Source organism: Rissa tridactyla, chromosome 1 (genome assembly GCF_028500815.1).
Source record: "Rissa tridactyla isolate bRisTri1 chromosome 1, bRisTri1.patW.cur.20221130, whole genome shotgun sequence".
In the NCBI taxonomy this organism is placed as follows: domain Eukaryota; kingdom Metazoa; phylum Chordata; class Aves; order Charadriiformes; family Laridae; genus Rissa; species Rissa tridactyla.
Window position 1 is genome coordinate 71,824,022 of NC_071466.1, and position 2,935 is coordinate 71,826,956.

Sequence of the window (2,935 nt, forward strand, 5' to 3'; positions counted from 1 at the left end):
GATTTTAAAACAAAAGCTTTTCTTCTTGAAAAATTGCAGCAGAAATGTAGGCTGACATCCCTAACATCTGTGCAGGGAATTGGAGCTGGAAATTGGTATGAAGTCCTGTTCTGTCCTGATGACATTAAAATAGCACCTTCTTCCTCAGTGACAGCTCTCTGCGGACTGAATCACACAAGCCGCCTGCTGTGGCAAAAATAACCTGTGACTCTTTTAGCACTCCACAGTCAATGAGCCAAATCTGTGTCTACATGACCGTCACTGCTGTGACCACAACAGAGCCGAGGCACAACCAGACTACCTAATATCGCTACCAAGAGCAGTTTAGCAGCTGAGCACGGCACGGAGCTCTGCCTGCCTGAGTAGGTGGGTGAATATTCACTCAGGAAGTGCTTGCTGAGCTCCCTGTTGCTCCAGCTAGAAGGTTTGTGGCATCCGAATTAGCTAATTTTTAAGCTAGCTTTCGTATGTTGGCAGCATACTGCAGTGCTTGCAGTGTGGTCATACACTAAGCACCAGTGATATGCCAACGTTCTTTTACCTGTGTCAGCTCTAAACCAACAGGTTACTAAATTCCTGATGTTACTTTCCTAGAAACAAAAATAAACACTCAAAAGAGTGAAAAAGAACTGATTCACTGGCAGTGTCTTTGTTAGGACATCTACAGAGAGCAGTTTAAATACAGAGAGATACGAATAGTGGTAACACCTGATAGCAGCTGTAGGTCAAGCTAAAAATTTGCCACTTGATTTCCATCATATTACAACAAGAGAGCAGTTTACTGTTTTTCTGAGCTTTCTATGTAACTTTCAGGCTGGTTTAACTATAGTGCTATTTAAGTAGCTCTTAGAGGCATATAGTGCTTTAAAAGCTTTCAGAGGGCATCAGCCCTTGATTTTGCTTAATGTTTGTATGTATGTTCATGTGCGTATGTGTTTTGCAGTGATGTTGTCCTCTAACATAAGAAACCAGTACCCAAACACAGACCATTGGACAGCTATCAGAATTCATACCAGGTAAGAGATAACCTTTAGACCTTTGTTCAGTGTGCATCCTTTAGGGCACATCATTTTACTTGCTTACCTACTGCTTTCATAAAGTTGCAGCTTCCTGCCAGTTGGGTTTTTTTAGGTGTTTTTTTTTGTGTTGGTTTGTTGTTTTTTTTTCCAGAAGAAATGTGTTAGGTGGTCATTCAGGCACGTCCTCTACATTCTGAATAGCTAGGAAGTGGAGAAAAGCCACTTTTAAAAAACTCTCGCTCTTCCACCCTGTTTTATTTAAGATGGGTTCTTTGCCTACATGTTGTCTGAAGGAGGACATTCCAGTAACCCAGCCTATACAGGAAGGAGGTCAGGAGGTTTCTCTCTCCATTAATCCTTCAAACATTTCCTTTCCTACTTCCCGGTCACTGAAAGAAGGGTGCTTTATTTGTCAGTTACTGTAAGTGGCTTTCCTGAAATGGAAAGAAATGGTGCTACAGGACCTACATCTTACCCTTGGAGGTTCAGTGCATATGTGTCTCTGCTCTTAAAGCTGAGAGAAACTGGTTTTGGTGTCATTTAAACGTATGCAAAGTAGATGTTATATGGTACCACTCTGACTTGTACAAGAATATGGCAATACCTATTATCTACTCAAACTGACTACCTTATTATTGTAGCATTCATATGATCATTGTTCAGCAGTCTCTGGAAACAAAGGCTATTTTTAGTTAGTGACTTTTGACATTACTTTAATATGCATCAGGGACAGTTCTGTAAGTTCTTCTGGCATTTGTTGTAACAAAACAGTAGTTCTAATCGTGCTGGGTAGGATTCAACTCACTTAACTACAACCACCTGAAAGCTGGGTATCTAGTTTAAACTAATCTAGTCTCCATTTACAATCAACAGAGAATTAGGCACTTCCAAGGGACAGTAGATACTATTCTAGAATAGATATATCAGAGAGAAGTAATTGGAAATGCTGATCTTTTACATAGTTAAATTTAGGTGATGGGGATTCTGTGCATTTTTTTATGATCTGTACGTAACACGCTAGAACCTCGAGGTCCCAGCTGGGACGCGGTTGTACTGAACATTACACTGACGTAAATAGATTTATGATTCATGTCATTCTGGCTATCAATAGACTTCAGGGGTTTCACACTGTCTAATTTTAGGCACATAACTTGAGTGTTTAAGTGCTTAAGGTCAGTGCCTAAGCAGAAGTTCTGAATCATTGGAGGAACTTGTCTCCCTCTGTTTACGGTGGATAGAGTCTGCTACTCTCTTGAAATAAATGCCTGTGATTCTGTAAGAGAGATCTTGGAATTTTCTGTTAATTGGTCTTCGGATTTGTTGGTTGGTTTGGGGTATTTTCTCACTTAAATAGCAAAAGTGGCTTTATATCTTTTTCAGAAAAAAACAACTTCACATTAGTTGCCTCCTGCAGTATACGGATAAACTTGAATTGCCTTCAGAATAGCCTTAATTACTGCTTGTACTGAAATGTTTTGCTGTATCAAGGCTACTAAAAATCTCAGGTTCACATCTCAACACTATCCCAAGGAGGATCACCAGCGGCAGAGTTACTCTGTAAAGAAGAAAGGAGAGCCCATTTAGACTGCAAAAACTGATACATAAAAGAAGACAAAATCGGTGAGAAATAAATAATGTTTATCTTGCTTTGATCTTTTTCCCTCTTTACGTATATTGTTTCATGCAAATAATGACATTAATGCCATACTTAAGGTTGAGTTTATAATTGCAGAAAGTCAGAAATTTCGGATTTAATGTTCCCATCATAATACAACGAAATATTGAACCCAAAGTGACAAAACTCCCTAAGATTGTTGGTCCTGAACTGAGGCATTATTAGCTGAATTTTTAATTTTTTTTTTAATATGAGAGCCACTAAGCTGTGTATTCGGTGCTAGTAGGCCAGCTTGTTATCT

At 39.3% G+C, this 2,935-nt stretch overlaps 1 long non-coding RNA gene across 1 annotated transcript; it reads left to right on the forward strand.

The window, feature by feature from the left end:
• Nucleotides 1-301: 301 nt before the first annotated feature.
• On the forward strand, nucleotides 302-2,530 carry LOC128904599 (uncharacterized). Its single transcript, XR_008464555.1, has 3 exons — nucleotides 302-424; nucleotides 944-1,016; nucleotides 2,400-2,530. It is a non-coding gene; the product is annotated as an uncharacterized LOC128904599 (long non-coding RNA).
• Nucleotides 2,531-2,935: the final 405 nt, after the last annotated feature.